Genomic DNA, 17,957 nt, shown 5'->3' with positions numbered 1-17,957 from the left:
TCTATAATCTCCAAATCTCTAATTTCCTTAGTAGTCCCTGTTACTGCTGGACGAGTATCCTCTTCTTCACATGTAAAAACATCAGAAAAGTGCTAGTTTACAGCATTCACTATTTCACTGTCTGTATACTTTAATTCTTTCTTAGTGTTACTGATACACTTATCTCCTCCTTGACCATTCTTTTACTATTGAAATACTGAAACAATTTATTTGGGTCATCATTTGTCCTCTTCTGTAATCATCTCCCTAAATGTCTTTTAGCATCCCCAAAATCATTTTTAATGGTTACTCTCTCTCTACAGTTAGTGCCTTAGTTATTAGTCTTACATGCCTTATACGGTATTTTTTTCATGTTTTTCATATCTCATTTACCTCCCACTGCAGTCTTCTTAAATTGCTTACTGCTCACTCCTCTTCACACTGATGAGCGTATCTTTAGGTTCTTTGTATACTGCTATAACTAACTAACACCATTTCTCCCTTGCTCATTCCCTCCATTGTACAACAATTTACAGCCTCTCACCAATTATGTTGCCTTATTCCCCTCCCACCAAGTTTCCTGTACACACAACACTCCTACTTTCCTCCTTTCCTTTAAATCTAGCAACTCTCTTCCTTTGGCAATCATAGATCCAACATTCAGTGGATCCCATTCTCACCTTAAACTTTCCCTTTTCATTCCTCTCTCCTGTCGTTTTCAGCTTCTGCTTCTTCTGGACTAACCTGATTATCCGGGCTCCTCCTCAGGTGACACCTGTTTGTGACCCATTTGTGCCACTTGATACTAATTGGATTGATTTCATCATTAAGGTTTTGACTAAAGTTTTACAGACAAATGCCCATCTTGACACTAATCCTCTCTGTTTATCCAAGCTTCAGACTGGCACCAAGTGTGGCTAGTCTGCCCTCTTATTGGCTAAATTGTATGTATTATAATCTATAGTAGCCTTGGAAAAAAATATTTTAGTTTTAGTTTTGCATTTAGCAGTCAGAAAACATTTAACATCATTTAAACACTTAACAAGATACATACAGTAAAGGTGAAAATTAAATGTTTGATAAACATAAGTTTTTTTAAATGTCTTCTTTACAAGAACTTATGAGAAGATCAAAATTACTGAGCATCAAACTTCCTCACATTTTTCATTTTTTTTTCAAGAATTTCATGTAATGCTTGTGGTCATTGCTATTCCTTATTTGCCATATCAACATGAGGTTTTATATTTGTCACAAATTTGTGAAATGAAAGAACCAAACATGCATTGGCGCTGTCATAATCACTCAAGGTTGGTAAAATTGCATTTCACAGTGCTACAAAACGTACTCTCTGCATTCTTATTTAAACTGAAAACAGATAAAATAGGTGATGTTTGGCTTAATAAGTCAAGATGACTCCCTGAAAACAAGACATTGAGCTGAATTTTGGTTCAGCACTACATTCCAAAGAAACAGTGTCAGTTCCCAAATGTTTTGTGCATACCTCTTACATATTTAATGGAATGGAATCCAATTGGTACAAGAAAAAGAGGGTTATTTGTTAAGTAGGTAAATACCTGTACTGTGTGTAAAGAAAATCAGGAGCAAAGAAATTAATGAGTAAGAGCAGGAAGGAGCATTCTCTTAGGGGATTCTAAAGTAGGCAGTCAATCTGCCTTTTCACCAGTCTGCAGGTCATATTAGCAGACAAGCGCATGATGTCTGCAGCAGAAGCCAAACCACCATTGCTGCAAGCTGAAGTATAAGAAGAGAAGGGAGCATTGTGTTAATGTTTTATAATTTCAATGAAACTGAAATGGCCGGTTGATACGACAGCTTGTGTGGTGCAATGCTAAGAACTGCTGATTCCCAATCAACAGCTTCTGGGATGGATGCTGGCAGCTTCTCAAGTTTATCGTTTTAAGTAGAGACCTGCTCTTATTGTTAATATTATACAATAAAAACATACATTTTATTTGCGTCTGTAACAGCCGCTGTAAATGTATAGCACTTGTCAAAGTTAGCGTCTTTTTTTTAAGTTTTATTAAAACACCTTAAAACAACACCTTCCTGCCCCCCCAACAGAACTGATTCATCGACGTTTATGTGTCAGTTTTTATCCCACCACATCTAAGAATTCCCTGTAAAACAGCGTCACATTTGTCATTGTGGAAGCTTGAACATGAGTGAGAGAATAAAACTGAAAAAAAAACTTTGACAAGTACTATAAATTTACAGACGCAAATCAAATGTATGTTTTTATCGTATAATATAAACAAAAAGAGCAGCTCACCTAATCAAAATGGTAAATTTGGGAATCAGCTGATATCGAAACCGCAACCTCTTGATTGGAAGGTAGCAGTTCTTAGCATTGCATCATGCAAGCTGTCGCATCAACCGTCTACCGTAACCTGCTTTCTTTTTTCTTCAGTTAAGTTCTTCAATAAAACTGCACTTGTTTTGTTATACTTGTACTTTTTGTGAAAGTCCATCCATCCATTATCCAATCTGCTATATCCTAACTACAGGGAGCCAATCCCAGCCAACACAGGGCGCAAGGCAGAAAACAAACCCCGGGCAGGGCACCAGCCCACCTCAGTTTTGTGAAAGTGTTTATTTCATATTTGTATTTCAGGCTTCACACATTATACATTTCATGTCTACATTTTGTCAATTATTACTAAAACATGAAAAACAGTTCTGTATTAACAACGTTTTTACAGAGATTGTTGATGACACTGAACACACATGAAACGTATGTATTTCAAATGATGATGTAATATTTTGCCCTCTACAGCTCCAGCACTTCACTCGAAGATAAACATTGAGCACTGACAAACTTCTTTGTGAATTGAACTGCGACGGTGGGCGGGGGGATGCGATAGCAGGCTGCATGCTGTTATCGACACATTTACAGGACAAAAGACGCTGACGGAGTGGTGCGAATGGATTTAAGGTGGGCCTGATGTATGAGTTTTCTCGTAGGTTCTGGTAATTCTAGTGTTAAACAATATATACTTATTTGCACGATAAGGCTCTCAGCAATATCAAATATATAAAGAAGGATTAGATATTTTGTGCGCACAGAAAGGCGTATAAACAATCAATGGCATACAGCAGGCCTGTTTTGTAAAGAAAGTGTTTGAAAATGACTAGTCTTTCAGTGCCAGGGGAATGAAGAGTAGTAAGTTTTAATAATACATTTTTTCAGTATTTTTAGGTGTGTTTGCATATGATGCGTGAAGGACCTATTGCAAAAACACATGTATGACTGTCTGTCTGTCCGCATGAAACAACGTGGCTTTGCATGGACCAATTTTGTTGAGTATGTGGCACACTTATTCTTGAAATCTGTAGAATCAGTTCAATTTTCGGTCTGATATCTCTTAGAGATCACACTGTACTAAGTTTTACATTTTCAAAGTCTCTCATTGAAAAGCATTGGCAAATTTGTAGAAATGTTTTATGCGACTTTAACTATGAATTAGATTACTGTTTTAATTTCCTATTGAGAGTGTGTGCTTGAACTTGTATATTTTGTGCGTTTTCCTCTTTTTGTTGTTTGAAAGCCGTTAAGATTAAGTGAATCAAGCAGAGCGTGCGCATGAGTGCAAACAGCTAATATAGTAGCGCCCTCCTCCTGCTGGTCTAGCTAAGTTAACAAATAGAGTAGAAGAAAAGTCACTTCTCTGGAAATAAATGGAAGGGGAAATAAACTGATTGAATAATATTATCTGTAGATTATTATTTTAAGGAACTGGCATTATTAACCTGAAGATAAATGGTTTTTCAACTAGTTAATAACACAGGAAAGGTGCAGCTGCCTTAAGTGATATAAACATATGATGGGTCTAAAAATGGACGGTGGCATTCAGGAGTCGGGAAGATGCAGTGGTTTAAGCCCCGACCTTTCTGTCCAGATATATACAAACCATCACGGCAAGCCCCTGATCTTCTTGCCCATCCTGCACTACTTGCATTGCCTTTATACAATAAATCAGTTTCCACTTTCTTACTTATTCTTATAATTTTTAGGAATTAGTGTGTTTTAACTAATATTAATAGATATATGGTAAACTTATTTCAGTTCCATTTCACCTGTCATAGGGTAATATTGATGCTGATTTTATACTAGTATTGATCATTTTGTTTAAATAGATATTTTTTAGTTGTTGATAACTGGATACTACTCTATGTGGTAATTTAAAAAATATTATATTTAAGAAAATTGAACAACAATTACTCATAGACCCTCCACCATTAACACACATCAATCGATGCCATTTCACATCACTTGAATTGCAATCTGTTGTGTCTGAAAGCTCCTGAGCCATCACAAGCCTATTTGTGTTCTATTGTAAAGTGCTGTTAAATAACAGGTATTTAATGTTGTCTACTAACACATATTATTGCTTTCTATTATCGCTATTACTTTTACATAAGACTCATTGTTAAAAAACTATTTAATAAACAGAAATGTAAGAACTGAATCTAGGATGAAGTAAATAAAAAAAGCAAAAAGCCCAAACGTTTATATCAATTAACTTAATCACTGAACGCTCCTAAATATTATGCCAGGCGAGGATTGTCTAACTTATTTATTTTAAAGAGGCAAGTTTATGCATCTCTACTTTAGTTATTTTAAATACAGTGAAAGTGTGTATATTTAGAAATATATGGATGTAATAAATTTATGTAAATAAATTGTCTCTGTTCCATCAAAATGCGAACAGCTATGTTTTCTGTTTCCAGATATTTCTTAAAATATTTCTCACATACTACAAGGATAAACCAAAGGTAACAGTCCGGGCTCATCTAAAAATCCTTGGGGTTATATGCTGCTCATTGGCAGAATGACCGGCATTGTGAACTCACAGCTCCCCAGTTTAAATTCCAGTTTAGGCACAGTCTGTGAAGAATGTAAACTTCCCCTCCCGTGTATGTGTGGATTTTACTGCCATATTCCAAAGATGTGTGTGCTGAGTTAATTTGTAAACCCTAAATTAACTCCATATGTGTGTGTGCCCTGTGATGAATTGGCACCCCATCCTGATTTAATTGGTGTCTTTTGCCTGATGCTGTTCAGGCTGCCTCTGGCCCCTGTGCCCCTGAACTGAATTAAGTGGATTTAATAATAGATGGATATCTGTGCCTTTAATTGTTATCATAGAAGAAATCATAGAGGTTTACATATGGGTTTAATTTTGCCATTGTTTTCACGAATGCTATTTTTTTTTTTCTGCTAAGATTTGGATGCTCCACTCTGGACTGAACTAAGGAAAAGTCATCTCTGAGAGAGGAGCACTGGAATCGTCAGGTAGAGGGGTCCTTTCATCAGATGGGTCGGCCTAGCAATGACTGAGCCGTGGAATGACCAGTAGGCGGGAGGCAGCTTGATGACCGAGGTCTCCAGGACTCTGAACAAATCAGAATCCTGTTATGTAATACAATCTACTCTTGCATTTTGCTCTGTTCTTGTAATATTACTATTGTACTTTTGTATTGTATTGAGGATTACTTGCGTTCAGTACTGTGTATTGTATTGACCCCCTTTTTTTACACCCACTGCACACCCAACCTAGCTGGAAAGGGGTCTCTCTTTGAACTGCTTTTCTCCAGATTTCTTCCATTTTTTCCCTACAAGTTTTTTTTTGGGGGGGAATTTTTTCTTGTCTTCTTAGAGCATCGAGGCTGGCAGGCTGTCAAAAGACAGGACCTGTTAAAGCCCATTGCTGCACTCCTTGTGTGATTTTGGGCTATACAAAAATAAACTGTATTGTATTGTAATTGTACTGAAAAGGATGTGCTATATTTGGTGCAGTTTAGGAACAGACTAAAAGTTGAAGCCCTGTCCTGGGCTGTTGGATGATACAGGTAAAAAAAATTAATGAAAAGATATTTTGCTTTTCTTTCTTATAATGACTACCTTGTGTGAAACAGTTTGGCGTTCTGAGGTAAACCTCATTTTAATATAAGGGTAAATCAAAAAGTAAAGGCAATTTGAGAAGTCAGTACAAATTAGCTAGAGTGATTAAAGTAAATGTTGATTAGAAAGGCATTGTGAGATATCCGTGCCAAAGTATTCCCAAGTTATCCAGCTGCAGCTAGAAAAACTAGTAGAAAAAGAGTGTGATTAACATCAGCATGCGGAAAAGAAAGTTGTGAACAAGATCCCTGCTGCAGTTCTTCATAGGGATGTTAGACGTCTAGCTGTTTTGCTCTCAATAGAAGAACAGAAGTGATATGAGTGAGCAGTGTGAGCTCCTTGGGTTTGTAACAAGGTGCTCAAGTAAGAGGTGTTAAGCAGAGCTTAAGGTGTTATTATTTAATTTAATGCATTTGAAAAAATAATGGAAAAAAAGGTGAAAGATCTTGTGAATGGTTATTTACAACTCCAAATCAGGAAAAGTTGGGACGATATGCAAAATGCAAATAAAAAAAAAAATGCTGTGATTCTTAAATTTACTTTGACTTTTATTTCATTGCAGACAGTATGAACCCAAGATATTTCATGTTTTGCCTGGTCATCTTCATTTCATTTATTAATATATATCCATTCCTGGAAACATCATGAAATCTAACCTAGCCCAAAAACACAACATCATAGACAAGAAGGTTTTTCTTTTTTATGTGTGTATTATCAACTTTCTTCTCTATTTCTCTTTTCAAATGAAAAGACTTGGTCTGTGAATTTTTTTTTTGGTTCAACAAGTCACACTAACTGCTGACAAGTCCAGCTACAATGATATTAATTGGATTAAATGCAGGTTCTGTAGTAGAAAGAAAGAAAGAAAGAAAGAAAGAAAGAAAGAAAGAAAGAAAGAAAGAAAGAAAGAAAGAAAGGTTTTCAGAAAAAATGTGACTGTGCACAATACTGCAGTGCAAAAAAAGCTTCTTGAGGCTGTATGTTCAGATAACAACAAAAACTAGCATTTACTGCTTAAACTTCAAATGCAGTAAATAGCCAAATGCTTTAGCTCTGTGTATTTCAACCTCTGGTGGGTCTGCAAGTTGCTATTCTTGATAATGGTAGTGGGTCGCTAAGTGGGTCTTTGTGGGTCTTGAGTGGGTCAAACAGTGGGCCATGGCAGAGTCGCCGCTGTAACGATTGCCCCACTGTGACCACTGCACCAGACTAACCCTGCTCGGTGAGTTGTGAAAGCACTTACATGGGAAGAAGCAGGTCAGGACACCAGCGAAGTTCAGAAACACTCCTCTAGCTGATGGAATTTCATCAAACTGTTAAGGAAAGTTAGGTTTTTACTTTTGTTTCTTCTATTAAGATCATTGAGAGAAATTTGCCTTTGTCAGTAATTCAGAAGGGCTTTCCTTCTATTCTAAAATTTTGAAAAGAAAGTTTCTCACAGCCTGTGGCAAAACCTGAATTGATGTGCTTTTTTCATCTCTTCACAGCTTCAATAACTTGTAAGAAGTTACCCTTGGCTTTTTCATCTATGAAAAATATGAAGATTCCAGGCCTGGATGGCACCCCAGTGAAGCTTTATTCCCTCTTTGGGAATATTCAGCTGACTTGTCACTGCAGATGTTTCCTGCCACAGTCTGTAACTCATTACTTGCTCCTAGGATTAACGCTATGTGATCACATTCCTGGATCACCTTTGTCATTTAACAAATATACTGAATTAATTTCTAAAATACTGGCGCAGATTGAACAATGACAACCATTAAGAAGTAGCTAGAGATCAAATGGACTTCATTCACTAAAGCCTCCATATTAAACATTTTGTTTCTAACTTGTAAGCTGCCCTCATAACCAATGATATGAAAAAGTTTTCAGGCTGCTTATGTTAATAAAAATGTGTAAATACAATCCACAGAGGTAGATCTAACATTCGCATTTTAAACTCATTAGCACTTCGGAATTATTGTCTGTCTCCACTCGAGTTTCCCTTGCCACTTAAGCCATTGGCCACAGCTATCCAGGCACTGTAACTCATAACTCTCATTCTACTACAGGAATGCTATGCAGATGACATTCTTTTATTCTTAAATAACCCTCCAGCTGACATTCCATATGTTTTGTCTTTGCTTTTTACATATTAAATCAGTTTAAAAGTTTATCCAGTTACAAAGTCAACTGGCCTAAATCAACATTGCTCCTGTTGAACCTCCAGTGCAAATCTATGAATTTCTTACACCACATCCCAGTCTCCATTCATTCTGAACACTGATATATACCATCAATTCAAGTGACTTCAAGTTTTAATTATAAGCCTGCTTATAATTATGCCATATTTTTGTATTTTCTTGCTGAAGTCTGTATCTTTTAAAACTCACATTTCTGCCATGAATATGTATATAGTCATTTATTTCTTTAGTTTTAGAAATATCTGTGGTTGAAAACTAAAATTGTGGCAGACTATAAAAAGACTACAGGCCCAATCTATATATATAATTCACTAAGGCAAGACAACCATGGAAAGCATGCTGGAAGAGGCGTGAATTCATTAAGCTGCCGACGAGTGAGACACCTATGGCGCACGCAGGAAAGAGCCACACCCACCAACTCCAAGACCATTGGATACGACGACAACTCGCATGGCCATGCCCACCAACTCGGATGCGACGACACAGAAAAAATGGCGTCATTTATATTAGTCTGTCGTAGAGGCCACATGCAGTGCAGGTCAGATTAATGTCATGTGCATTGACTTTTCATAGAGGCATGTTTCTCGCGGAGGTGAATCGCCATATGCAGCGTGTGAAACGGTTTGCGAGGGGTATCCCATGGGATCTTTAAAACAATCTTTTACAACTGAGGTTGAAGCACAATGAACTGTAAGCAGTCTTTAAAAACCAACTTTTCGGTTATGATGCATGAACGCGTGCACCATAGCAAACTGTTTTACTCGCTACATACAGCTATTCGCTTCCACGACAAACATGTGTCTTCTTAGATGCTCCTGCAGGAACACGGAAGACGTTTTACTGCCCACCAACGCTCCTTTTTCATCGGTCGGCGTCTACCCTCGCTCTCTAGGCATTCACACTGCCTGCCCATTTGCCCGGACGCAAAAACTCACCGACCACCCAGTTAGTCCCTTTCGTCTGCGGTAAGAGTCCACATGCACGTCTGAGCCGCACGCGTTTGTTATGCCACAGGTTCACTATTGTGTTGTATTTTGCTCTCTCCAGAGTTCCATCTTTTCATTCACTTACTGTTGTATTCTCACACCAACCCGTTTCAGACATCCGTGTCTTTCCAGAAGTGTTTAGCATTCAATAAATAATTATGCATGACATTGACCGTGTGTCTGCCCAGCGCAGACAGGCATGGGTAAGCTGTTGAATCCCATTTGGGCTGCAAGCCGTGGAATTCCTCATACGCTCCCACTCATTATGTTCCTACCCTTTGTGCACACCCCTCTCCTACCGTGGTCCGATATCTTGGAGGATTATATATAGAAAAGCAGTCAAAACCAAGGGGTATCCCATGGGGTCCTTAAAACATTCCTTTACAGCTGAGGTTAAAACACAATGAAGTAGGCAGTCTTTAAAAAAAAGAGGTTTCAGTTATGACGCACGCCTGCGTGCACCATAGCAAACTGTTTTACATGCTACATACAGCAATTCGCATCCGCGACAAACATGCGTCTTCTTAGATGCTCCTGCACTTTGTTCACACCCCCCTCCCACCTCGCTACTACCGTGATCAGGTGTCTTGGTGGATTATATATAGAAAGGCAGCCAAAACAACACAGAGCAATGAAAAGTTCCATCTTTTCATTCTCATTCTGTTGTATACTCAAACCCTCCCTTTTTAGACAACTGTATCTTTCCAGAAGTGTTCAACCATCATTAAATAGTTATGTGGTGTTTGTTATGCCGCGGGTTCACTATCGTGTTGTATTTTGCTCTCTCCAGAGTTCCATCTTTTCATTTGCTTACTGTTGTATTCTCACACCAACCCGTTTTAGACAACCGTGTCTTTCCAGAAGTGTTTAGCATTCAATAAATAGTTATGCATGACATTGAGCGTGTCGACCGGCGGGTAAGCCGTTGAACCCCATTCGGGCTGCAAACTAAGTCCCACTAAGTGCGACTCCTACGCTCCTACTGGTTGCGTCCCAACCCTTTGTACACACCCCCCTTCCACCTTGCTAATACCGTGGTCGGGTGTCTTGGTAGATTATATATAGAAAAGCAGCCAGATCCGCACAGAGCAATGAAAAGTCTACGTCACTCACAGGTACATCTGGACTATGTAAAGACGGCGACTTGACGAGTTGGAGGTGGGCACATGAGGGGGCAGTGCATACTGAATGAGAAATCAGCAGACTAGCATGACGGACGGAGCTGAATGGACGTCATTCTCCTTTCCTCCCGTTCCACACTCCGCGCCGTGCACCCCCATCCCTCTGTCTGGCAGGAGAAGGCGCGAGGAAGGTGCGCCAGTTTTCAGTCACTTCAGACGATTGTGTGTTGGTTCGTTCTGTGCATTGTTACAATGTTGCTTTTCTTGCTGATTTATTATATTACTGATTTTTCAAATGTTAATTTTCTCCCTGTGCTTAAAAATCATTAAAAAACCGGCCTGATTATGCGGCGTATGGTACGCCGTGGGTTGGCTAGTATAAAATAATCCTATGGTTTGTAAAAGTCATCCTTTGACGAAATCATCAAGTATAGAATGTACTGGTTAATAGTCTATGATGCTTATGTTTCACTGATGCTTTGTTTGTAAAAAAAGTATGTCATATAGAAGAAAATATTGCAGAATCTGTGATCAAATTAATTTGTAACTTTCTATTCTGGATGTGAGTGCTATCACAAAGCTGTCACTTTGCATTTGTTGAGTTTGCATTTTAATCCATTGTGGTGGATGGCCGGCTTCAAATTCCGGTCCTCACACCCAGGCCGCCAGGAGGAGCTCTCCCGACAGTGTGGACGGGCCCTGAATTCCAGCAGGGCCTTATGGACTTTGTAGTCTTTACGCATGGCCCTGCTGGATACCGTGGGGGCCACTGGGAGTCGCTGTAGGAGGGCCCGTGGACTCGTATGTGCCCTATACCCAGGAAGTGCGTCACAATCCCAGGACAGGAAGAGACGGCTTGCTTCCGGGGTGAAGATATGGATTGTTTACCCTGACCCGGAAGGAATAAGGACTTGTGGACTGTTGGGCAGGAACACCTCCTGGTCAGGGGATATAAAAGGACACCGAGAAAACCCAGACGCTGAGCTGAGCTGGGAGGTAGAGGGGCAAAGTGTCTGGGCGAGGAGGAGTGATAATTGTGTTTAATAGTTTATTTGAGGTACGAATAGTGTGCAGAGGGGGGTGCTTGGTGCACGTAAAAGTCAATAAAAGAAGACTAGTGATATCTTCACCTAGAGTCCAGCGTGATACCTGAGGGTTCAAGAGGTGGATCACAGCCTCATTGTGAATTTCCCCTTGGGATTAATAAAGTATCTATCTATCTATCTATCTATCTATCTATCTATCTATCTATCTATCTATCTATCTATCTATCTATCTATCTATTTCCACACCATCTAACTGTAAACCTTGTACAGAATTGAAAAATTACAATAAAAGCATAAACTTACTTGAAAGTGAATACTTCTTTCATTAAATAAATACATTTTGATTGGTTTCCATTTTAATGATATGTTCATCAGACATTCGGTTGTTTTCAAAAACAAAATGCAAATTTATATATTTCTGCAGCAGTCAGAAGCTGTACTGGGTTATCTGTCTGTGGTGCTTGGGCATCTGATAACAGTACCCTGTAGGGACAGATTTCACATCTCCTGATCCAACTTAAGGCATCCTTTACTAGCCAATCAGCAGAGCAGAAGCATATTAGGTCTGATCAGTGAGCAGATCAGTCTTGTCCAATCAAGTGGTTCTAGCTACGCAAAACAGACATGTGACATAAAGTTTCAACATTCGAAAGTTAAACATTAAGCAACTGGGAACAGATAAACTATGCACACCAGATGGTCACATTCCAGGCTCACCTAAGATATGTGGTACCAACCCAGGGTGTGAAGGGGTTCTGTCAACAGACTTGTCTTCTTTTTCCTTCACAGTGCCAAAAATTAGCCCCTTGAGAGTAACTTCCAGTCCAGCCAATATGAAAAGAAGTCTTCCCGGAAGGTAACATCTCAGTTGGACCTAAGAGCCAAACTGTCAGGATTAATTCCAGACTGGAATTGCCTGAACACACAGCTATGCTGTATATCTACACCACTGTGCACCTGTTAAGTTATTTTTTTGATTTTGTTTGAAATTAAACAGGGATTGGCTGGTTGTCTATATTTTAGCTCTCTCTGCCTTCTCATTCTCCCCTCTACACCAAATATTCTCATAAAGCAGCAATCAGGCGACCATGGCAAAGTAGAGAGGTTTATTGTAGTTTATTTAATCTATATGAGTGCAATTACAATAAATTTGTGGTAGAGTTACAGCTGGATTGTATTTGAGTTGATGGGAAGAAGCCACGATTAACACACAGTTTAAGCAAAGCAAAAGAACAAAATGGAGCTAAAGTGGTCATCAAAATGTGCATGTGCCTTGCTTGATAGTTAGAAGTGCAAGGTGGCATGTCTTTTGCTTGCAGAGTTCGTATCCGTGTAGAACATGAGAACATGACTCATCTTCTTAAGATATGTATTTCCTAACTGACAGTATCCTCCATAACTAATTTATTATATGTTATAAAATATATTAATACCAGGGTAAGTTTTCAGTATTCGGCCAACACTAGGCAGTAAGTGAAATAAAAAATCTGCAATAGAATATATCACGCACTGCTTGAAATCCCATAACATTTAGTAATAATAAGGAAAATCATTGGCTACACAATATATTAGATGGATAACTGACTACACCCGTACAGCTAGAACAGATACCACACCATGCTGCTGTTAATATTATTTTATAGCTGCTATAATTAATTACAATAATTATTATTTTTAGAATTATCAATATTTTATATTGGCAGATACCTTTACCCAAGGCAAATCAAAGGGACTTCAAACAAGGTTACAATTTCAGGCACCCCCTCTTATTAATGAATAATAAGCGTGCCCTTGACTAAATCACTTAACCTGCTCTTAGTATGCTTATAAAGAATTTATGCCAAGAAACGTAATGTATCCTAATTTTGTAATTTGTCTTGGGTAAAAGTTTCTGCCAATATAGAATAACAATAATTGTAAAAATAATGATAATTATAATTAGTATAATATATTTATTTTTCCTTTTTCTTTTTGTTAGTTAATACTGAACATTCCAATTAAAATCTAAAGGTGTCTGTCTCTAAACTTCCTTCTCACATTTTACTTTTTCATTTAACTGACATTCCTAAGAGGACAGGTCCTTTATCATATCTTTATTCCCAGTTTTTCAAAAATAGAAGTCTACACATCACAAGTGCATTACAAAAAATTCTAAATCTCAATGGTTGCTCTGTGTGGCAAATTCTCATTTTGTGACAATGCTCGTTACTCCAAAAAATCTAATTACCATTCCACCCTCATATTTGTTACTTTTAAGTTTCACAAGTTCTTTTCAGGGTAATAGTGGAAGAAGGGTTGATGTTCTGTTGCTTGAAGGTGTCAAAGTCACACCACACGCGTCACAATAGAGCAAGAATTGTGCAAGGGATTACATGGACAATTGCTTTGTATCATAACTGCTTAATAATTTAATCTTGATTTTGGGTTGCAATCTGATTTTAACATTTCTCTTTTTGTCTTCTGATATATGTCGACCTTCAACTTGTTTTTCACTATGTCTTAAAATTTTTTACTGACTTACCATTTCAGCCAAAAGACACCATTTCATTTTTGTTATGGGCACCGCCATTTTAAGAAGTGTTTGTGGATGGTTGCTATGCCATTGCTAGGTAAGGTCAACTGGAAATGATGAATGAATTTCTGGAATATTTATACCTTGATTTTTGACTACAATTTATGATTCATAATTATGGTCCTGGTTACATGTTCTTTTTAATGTTTGGCTACCAAAATGATTTCCTAACTATAATTCATTAAACACAAACCCTCACCTCTGTTTGCTTAACTATTAGTCTTTTTGGATATAACACTTGGCTTGAAAATTTTGATTTAGCAATGCCTTCTGCTTACAGTTCCTCTCAATGCTGCTGCAACCTTGTGTAGTCAGTACATTGGTCATGTGTAGATTTGTCTGTTTTGAAGATTGGTGTCAGTAGGCTTGAGTCGTTCTTCATCAAAAACCCCTGCAATTCATTAGAAAAAAAATCCTAATATTAATTTGACCTCTCCATATTAAATTACAACTTGAAATTAGAAATTTGACACTGAACAAGCAACCCCCTACCACGTTACACTGGATATATGGATTAAGTCAAAAAACAAAAACAGATGTGGTCTAAGAATGTATAAAGGAAAAGCAAAACAACAACCCAAAGGAGAACTTGAAGTCATTATCCTACAATTTGACAAGAAAATAAGTAAAAATCTAATAAGATGGCAATTTTATCTTAAGACAAACTGCTGACCTTTGTAGCATTTTTGATGTCACAAAATGGCATGGCCCGCTTTCTAATATACTTACAGTATCCCACCTCTGAGACAAACTTGTGTAACTCAAGAATTTGATATTCAGGAGCACAGAAAGCTAGATATAAGAAAGACATAAGCAAATAAGCAGGGAGTAAATTAAACCCAGCACGCCTTTATAATCTGCAAACTAACCTTACATGTGGATATGCAAAAAAAAACTACTTTTGACTCTCTCTGCAGTGTTTACTGTTTCACCAATTTGGTATAAACTCACAATTTGCCATTATGGTTCCTCACCTACCAAGTTTCTCTGAGAATGCCATAAGAACCCCATAATGATTAGCCTGAGAACTTTGGATCAACTTTGTCACAGTTTCTTTTCTCCTCAGTTCAGCTCAATGTGTCACATCCATCCTGGATATATGCCCAGAAAAAATATTCTTGACACACCCAATGAATACAACTCTTGAACAGAGCTTTAAATAATGACTTTGCATCCCTAGAGAATAAAAAAGAATTCCATTCTGCAGTGTATAAAAAGTAACAGGCATCCACTTTATCAATATGCATGTCCTCGAGTCAGGGGTCTGTGTTTCTCGTGTGCTCATAAACACACACATCTCTGGAATATGCAGCCAATGTACAATTTATACAACAAAACTAAAGTATTTTAAAGTTAAATTTCGTTGATTAGATGTAAAAACTTAAACTAAGCTATTTCTGTGAACCTCGTTGCCTCAGGGACTTGAGCAAATTTTTCTACCTTCTCTCACACTGACAGAATAGATTGATTTTTCAGATAAAATATAAAGTCTTCATTTGAAGTTTTGAACAAGTTTTGCACCTGCTGTGTTTTTTTCTACCCTTTTGATCCACTTATCTACCTGTTTTCTAAATATGACTTTTTTTTTAGTATATAGTCATAGGGAGACAAAAATTGTTGTGATAATAACATGTATTGGAATAAGCTTATCCAAGTACAACTTACCAATGTTAGTGTCTGCAAATGTGGAGTTGTTGGATTGGTTGAGCTAAAAAAAAAGGAAATAAAAAGAAAAGAAAAGATGATAAGCTGGGCATCTCTAATAATTGGGCTCTTGCAACTGTTGTGTTGCTTAGCAACACAGACTATAAAAGTAATAAGAACACAGATAAAAAGAGGTGCAGAATGTTCATGTAGCATTTATGAAAGTATCGCTTTGTGTTACTATGGCTATTTGGTTATTTGTGTTGGGAGGAGGTGGAGGAGATCCAGCATAACAGTGTTTCTTATCTGGTGGCCACATGCATTACTGTGGCTCAGTCCTGTCTGAATGAGGCTCGTATGATGTCTGCATACTGACTTTGCATGTTTTACTTTAAAGGCTGTAATGCTTGGTCTTAACACCATGGCTCTTAGTCTTTCCTGCAGTTGGCACCTTTTGAATTTTCTAAATATGCTCACTGTGATTTATTTAAGGTGATTTCAACACCTCAAACTAAAATTTGCAATTTAACTATATACAAATATGTTGTCTCTCACCTCAAATAATTATGGCCTGCTTAGCTGACACAAAACAGTGCAGTTTAAATTTGTAGCAACTGAAAAAATAAATAATTGACAGCTAATTTCTGAGATTAAAAAGGGTGGCAAGGTTTGGATGAGCAGGGTGCAAAACCTATCGATACCCAATAGCACACATAACTGCCTGAACACTTTTCTAAAGCTATAAGTTAATGTGTAGGTGGGTGAGTGGTTAGCACTGCTGCCTCACACTCTCAGTCCTCAATTTCAAACCTAGCCAGAGTGGAGTCAAGTTTAAAATTTTATCCTTGTCCCCATGTCCTCATGTGTATTAGCTCACACACAGTTAAAAGTGCAATTTAAACTTAATTATTTAGTTTGACTCTGATTTGGCCTAGTAGATACATGCCCTGAAGTGGACTGGCACTGCATTAAAGTTTAGTTTCTGAATTTTGTCTGCAATCTGTAATGGAATCAGCATGTTTTTTTAAAAAAAAAATGAATAAATGACATACAGACATGGACAAATTCATTGGTACCCTAGCAGCTCATTGAAAAAGTGTTGCATTCCTTGTGAAGAATGGTTAAATGAAAAACAATTGTCTCATGCATACCTGCATTCCTTTGATAGGTCATCAAGTGAAGCAAAGCGTGAAAAGAGATGAAGCGTTGCTTATTTTACAAAGATATTCCAAAAGGGACTGGACACATTTGTTGGTATCCATAGTAAAAATAAAAAAATAATTGGATTAGAGTGATTTTTCAGACTAGCTGTTTGATTTAATTAGTATCCCACATGTTTCCAACTATGCAATCATCATTCAGCCTATTTAAATGGAGAAAAGTACTCACTCTGCTGTTTGGTATCATTGTATGCCTCACACTCAACATGAACCAGAGAAAGCAAAGGAGAGAGATGTCTGAGGAGATCAGAGAGAAAATTATAGACCAGCATATTAATAGAAAAGACTATAAGATCATCACCAAGCAGCTTGATATTCCTGTAAGAACAGTTTCAAATATTATTAAGAAGTTTAAGGTCCATTGGACTGTAGCCAACCTTCCTGGACGTAGGGGTGCAAAAGAAAAATTCACCCCAGAATGGGCAGAGGGGTAGTGATAATAGTAGACAAAATTCCAATGACAACTACCAATGAGCTACAAGTTCAGGTTCCATCAGTGTTTGATCAAACTATCCAGCGCTTTTTGAGTGACAGTGGACTCAGTAAAAGAAGACCCAGGAGAACTCCATTGTGAAAGAAAAACTTTAAAAAAAAGCCAGACTGGAATTTTGTAAAACACATATTGACAAGATGTGTCAATATGTGGGAGAACGTCCTTTGGACAGATGAAGCAAAAGTGGAGCTTTTTGGCAAGTTACTTTAGCTCTATGTCCTTAGGCAAAAAAATGAAATATTCAAAGAAAAGAATACCTGTTGTGAAACATGGAGTAGGCTCGGTTATGTTCTTCTGACACAGGTAGCCTTGAGTCTGTCTAGGGAATAATCAAATCTCCAGACTATCAAGACATTCTGGAGCAAAACGTACTGCCCAGTGACAGAAAGCTGTGTGTCAGACACAGGTCATGAATCCTCCAACAGCATAATAACCCAAAACCCACAGCTGAAAGCACTCAAGAACCGCTAAAACAAAACATCGGAGTGTTCTGAAGTGGCCTTCTATGAGCCGTGATTTGAATCCTATCAAACATCTATGGAAATAAGTGAAACATTTAGCTTGAATCAAAACTCTAAAGTCTATTTTTTTGTTAACTATGGAATAAATAATGATGGGTGCCAATGAATTTTGTCCGTTTTTCAAATTATTTCAGAGAGAATTATGGGTTCTTCTTTTTTCATGGTGGGGTACAAAAAAATTTGTCCATGTCTGTGGAAATGACAATTTAAAGTCAGAAACTACAAAATTTGGGGTTAGTTTAGATTCTGGATTACAGGTTCCTCATCTT

At 37.7% G+C, this 17,957-nt stretch overlaps 1 long non-coding RNA gene across 1 annotated transcript; it reads right to left on the bottom strand.

The window, feature by feature from the left end:
• Positions 1 to 14,145: 14,145 nt before the first annotated feature.
• LOC120539813 lies at positions 14,146 to 16,621 on the bottom strand. Its single transcript, XR_005635687.1, has 3 exons — positions 16,606 to 16,621; positions 15,476 to 15,518; positions 14,146 to 14,201 (listed from the first exon to the last, which is right to left on the bottom strand). It is a non-coding gene; the product is annotated as an uncharacterized LOC120539813 (long non-coding RNA).
• Between the last annotated feature and the right edge of the window lie 1,336 nt (positions 16,622 to 17,957).

Source organism: Polypterus senegalus, chromosome 11 (genome assembly GCF_016835505.1).
Source record: "Polypterus senegalus isolate Bchr_013 chromosome 11, ASM1683550v1, whole genome shotgun sequence".
In the NCBI taxonomy this organism is placed as follows: domain Eukaryota; kingdom Metazoa; phylum Chordata; class Cladistia; order Polypteriformes; family Polypteridae; genus Polypterus; species Polypterus senegalus.
This window is presented reverse-complemented; position numbering and strand designations above follow the sequence as displayed.